The sequence below is a fragment of the Trichosurus vulpecula genome, chromosome 1 (genome assembly GCF_011100635.1).
Source record: "Trichosurus vulpecula isolate mTriVul1 chromosome 1, mTriVul1.pri, whole genome shotgun sequence".
Lineage (NCBI taxonomy): Eukaryota > Metazoa > Chordata > Mammalia > Diprotodontia > Phalangeridae > Trichosurus > Trichosurus vulpecula.
This window is the reverse complement of record NC_050573.1, coordinates 95,338,669-95,348,213: the sequence shown is the minus strand read 5'-3', so window position 1 is coordinate 95,348,213 and position 9,545 is coordinate 95,338,669. Positions and strand designations below refer to the sequence as shown.

General features: G+C 37.2%; 1 pseudogene; it reads right to left on the bottom strand.

Annotated features, from left to right (window-relative positions):
- Positions 1 to 1,455: 1,455 nt before the first annotated feature.
- Positions 1,456 to 1,866, bottom strand: LOC118850925 (annotated as a pseudogene).
- Between the last annotated feature and the right edge of the window lie 7,679 nt (positions 1,867 to 9,545).

Sequence of the window (9,545 nt, the reverse complement as noted above, 5' to 3'; positions counted from 1 at the left end):
TCACTTTCAAGTCATGTCATCATCTTCCTGATGTCATGGTCCTCTTTGAGGATGAAGGACAAACCATAACACATACCACAACCCTGTTGAGTAAAATAGATTTCTATTACCAATTGTGTGTGTGCATGTGTGTGTGTGTGTGTGTGTGTGTGTGTGTGTGTGTGTGGTGTGTATCCCCTCTTTGAAACAATTTGGCTGTGAGCAAGGTTCAAGCACTGACCACCACTCCTCAACCATTTTCTACTCCACTGTAAAAAGCTCTTATTTTCACACCTGTTTTCTCCGACACAGTGTCCCCCCTTTTTCCTTTTCCTTTCTTCTTTGTCCAGCCATCCCTTTTCCTAACCCATCCTTTATTTTTTAAATCATACCAACATAATCAACTCCCTCCCATGCCATCTTTCTATGCCAAATCCTTCTACCTGCCCTAAATGATAAAGTTCTTTGAAGTTGCATGTGTCATCTTCCCACAAAGAAAGGTAAGCAGTTTAGCTTTATCGAGTCCCTTATGATTTCTTTTTCGTGTTTACCTTTTTATGCTTCTCTTGAGTCTTATATTTGAAAATCAAAATTTCTGTTCAGCTCTGGCCTTTTCATCAGGAAGGTCTGAAAGCATTTTGTTTCATTAAATATTCATTTTTCCCCTTGCAAGATTTTACTCAGTTTTCCTGGATTGGTTATTCTTGGTTGTAATCCCAGCTTTTTTTGCCCTCTGAAATTTCATATTCCAAGCCCTCCACTCCTTTAATGTGCTAGCTGCTAAATCTTATGTGTTTCTGACTGTGGCTCCACAGTATTTGAATAATTTCTTTCTCCCTGATTGATGTATTTTCTCTTTAACCAGGGAGCTCTGGAATTTGGATGTAATATTCCTGAGAGTTTTCATTTCATTATCTCTTTCAAGTGGTGATTAGTGGATTTTTAAAAAAAAAACTTTCTATTTTGCCCTCTGGTTCAAAGATATTGGAGTTTTTCTTGATGATAATTTATCAAAATAGAATGTCTAGGCTCTTTCTTTGATCGTGGCTTTTAGTAATCCAGTAATTCTTACATGATTTCTCCTTGATCTGTTTTCCAGGTCAGTTGTTTTTATAATAGATATTTCACATTTTCTTCTATTTGTTCATTCTTTTAACCTTGTTTTATTGTTATTGGGGTTTTTTGAGGACTAACAAGTAGCACTTTATTTGGAAGGCAAACAGGGTTATTACAGTGAGGGGATGGCAAGGGTCATGGTGTTAAATGCTCATTTCAAAGTACATTAGAGGAAGGATAGCACAGAATCTTCTCTGTATTTCCCACCTCAAACTTCAAAATAAAATGATGTCTGCAGTAAGTTTGAAGTCTGATGCATGAAAATCTGCTTGTCCTCAAACTGATGTCATTTCTATCCAAGAAACTGTGCAGTGAAAACATTGTTCTTTATTTCTTCTTGTTTCAGTGAATGGGAAGGATTCAACCAACAACATTCATGACAACAAAGTTCAGGATGTTACTAGCAAAGAAGAAGTTAGGAAAAGCTCTTTTGGGAGAGATCCTTGGAAATCTCCCTTATTCAACGGGTTGATCTGTATCCTCAGACAGACCATCAGCATGAAGCTCCCCACACAGGAGATGAAGCCGGATAGGAAGGAGTTGAAGGGGAAGGTCTCCACAAGGAGACAGTAACTGAATTGCAGCGCTCTGGTCAGCAAGCAGGTAGGCATCCAGGAGCTTCAGGCACTGCAGGCATGGTGCTCATGTACTCCTCCAGGAAGCGCAAGATCACCGAGGTCACCAACGCTGGCATTGCTCTGTTGTCCTGCCCATGGCCCACCCCGCCACTCCGCATATGGAGCCCACCACCTTTCAAGCGGTGTTGTGACCACACAGCTTTGTTTTATTTTTTTCTTGTTGTCTCACAGACTTATTGCCTTCTAACTTCTAAGGACTTATTTTCTTTAATGAACTTTTGTATCTTTTAATTTTCATTTTGTTCCATTCTGTTTTTAAGGTCTTGCTTTCTTCAGCATTTTGTTGTGCTTCTTTTACCAAGCTGTTAATTGTCTTCTCATAAATTTCTTCCTTTGCTTTCATTTCTTTACTTATATTTTTCCTCTATTACTCTGATTTTGAAAGTAATTTTTGAGCTCTTCCAGGAATGCTTGCTAGGCTTGGTCCAAGTCACATTCTTTTCTTTGAGGCTTAGTTTACAGCTATTTTGACTTTGTTGTCTTCTTCTGAGTTTATATCTTCACTTTCCTTGCCACTGTAGCAAATCTACTGTAGTAGATTTTCATAGTCAGTGTCTTTTTTTATTTGTTTGTTTTTCCATCCTATTTCTGGATTTTGAACTTGATATTAGTTACGCTCTGTTCCTGGCATGGGGATTTGGGGGAGACACCATATCAAGCTTCTGGTTTTTTAGCACTGCTTTTTTGAGAACTAGCTCTGCGGGGTGGATGTTTTTGGTGCTTCCAAGGTCATATGATCTGACAGAGTGGTGGTCACTGCTCTTCTATTTTGTACTATTTTCCTAGCTCAGGAAGGCATCCTTGATCTCTTGTGACCAAATATGATACTACCCCTCTGCTCCCTCTTGACCAAAAGTGCTGCTCTCTGCCCTGGAACTATTACCCAGAAGTGGATACAGGCAATATAGCAATAGATTGGCATTTAGTCCTGCCTCCAGTACTAGCACAGATGTCCCCAGTAATTTTCTTCCCAGTTACCAGATCTCCTTACCCTCTGTGATTGATAGTTCAAAAGCATTCTCTTTTTATCCCCACTTTTTAGTATAATGCCTGGAACATAAGTATTTCATGAATCTTTGTTGCCTGATTCACTAACGGGGAGTGTGGAAGATTAGAAAAATTTTCACCAGGGAGGTGACACCCGAGCTGAGCCTTGAAGATAAGGATTCTGAAAGATATAGATAAGGAGTTAGTGCACTCCAGGCATGAGTAACAGTGTGCATGCAAAGTGGCAGGAGACAGACTCCAGTTCAAACAACAGCAAATACTATAGGACAGCAAGAATATACAGTTCAAACAGGGCAGTGTTTATATATACATGCATACATATGTGTATACACAAATATGCATACTAATACCTATAGACATGCATTCCTATATGTGTAACATGTCCCTATGTATATGTATCTATGTTAGGGGCATTTAGGTGGCACAGTGGATACAGTGCCAGGACTGAAGTCAGGAAGACCTGAATTCAAATCCAGAAACAGATAATTGCTAGTTGTGTGACCCTAGGCAAGTCACTTAACTCTGTTTGCCTCAGTTTTCTCATCTGTAAAATGAGCTGGAGAAGGAAATGACGAACCACTCCAGTATCTTTGCTAAGAAGACTATATGGAAACGCCAAGAATTGGAAATGACTGAAACAAGTCAACAACAACAATATGCATCTATATACACATATGTACATGTGCATATGTATGTGTACATATGAATGTATAGAGATACATATATGTCTATATGCACATATATTATATCTATGCATATTATTCTATTCTAGTCTAGTCTAGTCTAGTCTATATCTAGAGATAGAGAGATACTTTAGAGGCAATAAAAAGCCACTGAAGACTTTTGACCAAGGGGATGATATGGTGAGACTGGTATATGTGAAGATTGCTATTCTGGCATTATATGAAGTACAAACTTTATAAAGGAGAAACTTGAATCAGAGAGGTCAGTTAAGACTAGGAGATCTTGAATATCCTTTTCAGTTCAAATCCTAGAACATCTGTGGTCCATTCCAACTGTCCTGCTAAAAAAAAATCTTCAGTGACATTCCCCATTAGCTAAAAAAAATACAATACAACACAAACCCTTAGCCTGACATTTAAAGTCTTCCATAATCTGGATCCATTCTAGATTTATGACCTTATGCAATGTGACTCTTCTTGCTCATTAACTTCTAACCAAACTGGGCTCCTATCCATCTTTATTCTCTTTGTGCTGTTTTACTGACTGCATTCATTTGAAGTGGCTACTACTTATTCTCTAAATGCCTACAACATGCTCACTCCCTGTTGAACTCTTCCTTAAGGGCCTATTCTGGTATATCTTCCCCAGAAAGATTTGTTGTTGTTGTTGGTCAGTCATTTCAGTTGTGTCTGATTCTTCATGACTCCATTTTGGGTTTTCTTGGCAAAGCTGCTGGAGTGGTTTGTCAGTTCCTTCTCCAGCTTATTTTATGGATGAGGAAACTGAGATAAATAGGGTTAAATGACTTGCACAGTGTCATGCAGCTAGTAAGTATCTGTAGACAAATTTGAGCTTAGGTGTTCCTGACTCTGGGTCCAGTGCTCTATCTGCTGAACAAACTAGCTGCACCAGGAAGATTTTTTCGGCTCCCTCCAATGAAAAGTGGGCTCTCCATTCATTATATATCATCAGAACAAACTATTCGTATCTCTCCCTTATCCTTATTTTTCCTTGGATAATGCTTATGTGTACACATACTCTAATCTCTTCCCTGCTCCCAGTCAGACTTACGTCTTCTTGTGTACAGTGTAATTTTTCATCTTTGCATCCTTAGCATTTAGTAGAGTGCCTCTGATGCACAGAAAGTGCTTAATTGATGTGTGTTGATTGAAATGATTAAACTCTTTCCAGTCACCCATCCTACTGTTGTGATTTTGGACTGAAAGTGGCTGTTTCCAATTTAGGATCCAAGAATTTTCTAGAAGGGACCAGAGAAATCATTTTAGTTTAACTACCTCCTTTTAGAAATGGGTAGACTGAGGCCCAGGAAAAAGAAGTCAGTTAATATGCCTTTTTCAAAAAAAAATGGGATTGAATTAGACTCTAGTGTCTTATTTTCCCAACAAAGCCTAATAAAGTGAAAGCCTAAGAGATGCTATGACAATCACATGAATAGAACTCAAAGATGTTTATCATAAAATTAGAGGACAGAAACCACAGTTTTGTTTTATTTTATTTCATTTCATTTTATTTTTTAGCCAGGCAGTAAAATCACTTTTATTCATGAGAAAATTTACACCTGCTGTTAATTCTTTCCATACATCTTGAAGGAAAAGAGTTTGATTTCTTTTTCCTTTCTTCTTAATTTGTAAGAAAAAGCTTTTTTTTCTCAGTCACAGTATGATTTCCAAATGAATTATTATCACCACCCCAGCCATTGTCTTCCACACTGCTTTGTCCAGATCCCTCTGTACTGATGCTTTTTCTCTTCCCTCTAAGCTCACATCTTATAAAACTACTCAACTTGGCATTATTCATCCCACACACATTCCCACCGTGCAATCCACCGGCAGCCAGCAACATTCATCGGAAATAGAACAATACCCTTCACAGGAGCCTCCGAATCAAAGGATTTCTGTTGGTCCTTGTGGTTGAGAAAAGAACTAACCACCCTGGTAAAACAGGGACTGAAGTCTACCTCACCTCAGCTCAGCTCATCTCACCTTCTAATCAGGCATTCTTATAGAAAGTTTTCTGATATTAATTCAATTATATGAGATCATAATAGTAACAATGTTAAAAATGTTTTTTTTAAAAAATATGGTACATGTAGGGATAGAATTTCAGGCTTCTCCAAAGTGATTTTTTTCTCTAAATATTCTTTGGTGCCAATTTTCCATCTTTTAATCCTTATAGTCACACTGATTCATGCATTCTTAACTACAGTAGGTACAAATGTTATCACAAAATCTTAGAGTGAGAAGGTGACATGGATGTCAGAACCTGGGAGTTGTCCAGCTTAGCCCCTATCTGAATACTACACCCTTCCATGACATTCCAATCAAGCAACCACCTGACCTCTTCTTGAAGATGTATAGCAGTGGCAAGCTCATTATTTTAAGAAGCTGTTTTCAGTCCTGTATAGTTCAAACTACTTGGAAGTTATTTACATTCAGTCCAAATCTATTCCATACAACATCTTCTGTTCTCAGTTCTGCCCCCTGGAGTCAAACAAAATGCGTCAAATTCATCTTCACTATAATGGCCTTTCCGATGTTCAAAAACACTGATGATCGCCCCACTGAGTCATTCCTTCTACATTTTCTTTCAGCTTTTTTCACATAATTTTCTTTCCAAATCCTCTAACAAATCTGGTCATTTTATCCTGAATTACCAACTTGTCCATGCACTTCCTAAAGTGTAGTTTTCAAAATTAAACACAATATCCCAGATGTGGTTTCATTAAGGAAGAGTATAACAAGACTATTACTCCTCTCATATTAGATGTTGTGTTTCTCCTAGTGTAGCCTAGGAGGCTATTAGGATTTTGGCTGCCATATCAAACAATAGTTTCATACTGATCTTGAAGTTCACTAAAATCCACAGTTTTTTCCCCAAAAAACAAATCTAACCATGTCTCCTAAATTTTATGATTGCTTAAGTGATCACCATGTTGCAAGTGTAAGACTTCACATTATCTCGTATTCAGTCTAGCTTTATTAACTCTCAGAATTCTTTTATATCTTGGCTCTGTCACCCAGCACAATGATCAATCTCTCCCAATTTTCTATTAACTACAAATTTCATAAACCTTTGATGTGTATATTTATCTAAGCCCTTGACTTTAAAAGTGTTAACACATACATACAAACACACATACAGATGAGAAAAACTCCCTGAGATATTCCACAACAAACCACTTTTTCAACTGACAGCCATCAATTAATTAATGACTTTATATTCAATTTTTCAAGACCAGCCCATCTTTTTATCCCAAATACATTTCTCTGATTATGGCATCTTTTACTCCTTCTTAACTTCTTGTTTGTAATGTGTTGCAGTCTGCTCACATCTGTAATATGTCTCTTCACTGCCTTCTGAATGATACTATTTTTCAATTACTTGAAAATTACAGTACTCCACGAATGCATTGTCTTAGAAGAATATTGGTTGAATATTAGAATGAAAAACCTGGTTGTTGGTTGGATGTTACATATGTTGAGAATCACTCATCGGTTTTCTAGAAATAAAGAGTTCCTCCATGTACATGTCTTCCACTATACCTTGTTCTAATTAATACCTTATGATGGTAGAGTGCTTTGCCATTTAGAAGGTAGTTTCCCATAAATTATCACATTCAAAGGAGACAGTAAATTCCTGAAAGCTAAGCAGAGACCACATCTTTATTTTTCTGTATCTGCACAGCAAGGTGCATGCTATATTAACTACATTAACCCTGATGACCTGCAAGTATCAATCACATCAAATTGAAATGAAGGACAGACTTTTTTCTCTTATACTTTTGGAACTGTATGTGAGGTCTATGAGGATTGGTGGTAATTTGGACACATATTCCAAGAGACCAGCAAAAATTTATAAGAATGGTGAATTTACTCTTCTTAGTGTTCAGCAAGAAGGCTATTACTCACACTGTCCATGAAGAAAATAAAGTGGGTGAAAAAAATTTTCCAACCCCTAGATTTGTACCAGTAAGAAAATGAGCTTAATGTTTATTTTTTATTTTTATATTTGTTTTTATATTTTTTTCTTTTTATTTATTTATTTATTTGATATATTTAGTTTTCAGCATTTATTTTCACAAGAGTCTGAATTACAAACTTTCCCCCATTTCTACCCTCACCCCCACTCCAAGATGGCGTATATTCTGGTTGCCCTGTTCCACAGTCAGCCCTCCCTTCTGTCACCCCACTCCCCTCCCATCCCTTTTTCCCTTCCTTTCTTGTAGGGCAAGATAAATTTCTACACCCCATTGCCTGTGCATCTTCTTTTCTAGTCGCATGCAATTTTTTTTTTGTTTTTGAACATCTGTTTTTAAAACTTTGAGTTCCAAATTCTCTCCCCTCTTCCATTCCCACTCACCCTCCCTAAGAAGTCAAGCAATTCAACACAGGCCACACGTATATCACTATGTATAACCCTTCCACAATACTCATGTTGTGATAGACTAACTATATTTTGTTCCTTCCCAACCCATCCCCCTCTATTGAATTTCCTCCCTTGACCCTGTCCGCTTTCAAAAGTGTTTGTTTTTGATTACCTCCACCCCCATCTGCCCTCCCCTCCACCATCCCCCCATTTTTTTTATCTTCTTCCCTCTTCTTTCCTGTGGGGTAAGATACCCAATTGAGTATGTATGGTATTCCCTCCTCAGGTCAAATCTGATGAGAGCAAGATTCACTCATTACCCCCTCGTCTGCCCTCTCCCCTCCTCCCACAGAACTGCTTCCTCTTGCCACCTTTAAGCAAAATTGTCCACCCCATTCTATCTCTCCCTATCTCCCTCTCTCAATATAATCCTTTCTTATCCCTTAATTTGATTTTATTTCTTTTAGATATCTTCCCTTCATCTTCAACTCACCCTGTGCCTGCTCTCTCTCTCTCTCTCTCTCTATCTCTCTCTCTCTCTCTCTCTCTCTCTCTATATATATATATATATATATAGATAGATAGATATAGATATATATATATAGATAGATATAGATATATATATAGATATATATAGATATACACATACATATATACATACATACACACTCACTTATATATATATATACACATAAACATATATATGCATATTCCCATCAGCTACCTAATACTGAGGTCTCATGAATCATACATGTCATCTTTCCATGTAGGAATGTAAACAAAACAGTTCAACTTTACTAAGTCCCTTGCAGTTTCTTTTTTTGGATTACCTTTTCATGCTTCTCTTGATTGTTGTGTTTGAAAGACAAATTGTCTGTTCAGCTCTGGTCTTTTCATTGAGAAAGCTTGAAAGTCCTCTATTTTATTGAAAATCTATGTTTTGCCTTGGAGCATGATACTCAGTTTTGCTGGGTAGGTGATTCTTGGTTTTAATCCTAGCTCCATTAACCTCCAGAATATCGTATTCCAAGCCTTTCGATCTCTTAATGTAGAAGCTGCCAGATCTTAGGTTATTCTGATTGTGTTTCCACAATAGTCAAATTGTTTTTTTCTGGCTGTTTGCAATATTTTCTCCTTGATCTGGGAGCTCTGGAATTTGGCAACAATATTCCTAGGAGATTTCTTTTCATGATCTATGTGAGGAGGCGATCGATGGATTCCTTCAATTTCTATTTTGACCTGTGGCTCTAGAATATTAGGGCAGTTCTCCTTGATAATTTCTTGAAAGATGATATCTAGGCTTCTTTTTGTTCATGGCTTTCAGGTAGTCCAATAATTTTTAAATTATCTCTCCTGGATCTATTTTCCAGGTCAGTGGTTTTTCCAATGAGATATTTCACATTGTCTTCCATTTTTTCATTCCTTTGGTTCTGTTTTATAATATCTTGATTTCTCATCAAGTCACTAGCTTCCACTTGCTCCAATCTAATTTTTAAGGTAGTATTTTCTTCAGTGGTCTTTTGGACCTCCTTTTCCATTTGGCTAATTCTGCCTTTCAAGGCATTCTTCTCTTCATTGGCTTTTTGGAGCTCTTTTACCATTTGAGTTAGTCTATTTTTTAAGGTGTTGTTTTCTTCAGTGTATTTTTCAGTATTTTTTTGGGTCTCCTTTAGCAAGTCATTGACTTGTTTTTCTTTTTTTTTTCTTTTTCTTATTTTTTTTATTTTTAGTTTA